Source organism: Alligator sinensis, unplaced genomic scaffold, assembly GCF_000455745.1.
Source record: "Alligator sinensis unplaced genomic scaffold, ASM45574v1 scaffold423_2, whole genome shotgun sequence".
Classification (NCBI taxonomy): Eukaryota; Metazoa; Chordata; order Crocodylia; family Alligatoridae; genus Alligator; species Alligator sinensis.
In genome coordinates this window covers 193,004-193,374 of record NW_005843263.1, presented here as the reverse complement: position 1 = coordinate 193,374, position 371 = coordinate 193,004, and the positions used below count along the sequence as shown (strand labels likewise).

At 59.6% G+C, this 371-nt stretch overlaps 1 protein-coding gene across 8 annotated transcripts in view; it reads right to left on the bottom strand.

The window, feature by feature from the left end:
* SLC16A12 (solute carrier family 16 member 12) overlaps positions 1 to 371 on the bottom strand; it is a 72,719-nt gene that overhangs the window by 11,128 nt on the left and 61,220 nt on the right. The window lies entirely within an intron of this gene.

Below are 371 nucleotides of genomic sequence, written 5' to 3'. Positions count from 1 at the left end.
CTGTCCCAGAGGTGAGGGGAGCTCCTGCCCTGCTCCAGCTGAGCTGCATGGAGGCTAGGCTCCTTTCAGGACAGTGGCAGCAATAGTAGGTGGGTTCCCCTTCTCCCCCAACACCTGCTCCTGGGTCAGCACCCAAGAGGACCAGGTATGGAGAAGGAATCTCCCTGCCTGCTGCAACTGCTGTGTCACTGTTCCAGGCTGAGCCCACCCCTGTGCAACCCAGCTGGAGCAGGACATGAGCTCCCCTCATCCCAGGACAGTGGGAACAGCAGCAGGTAAAGGAAGGGAAGGAGGAATGGGACAGAAGGGGATGGGGAGGGAAGGGGACATGGCTCTGAGCATGGAAGGGAAGGAAGAGGGGCAATTCTTAC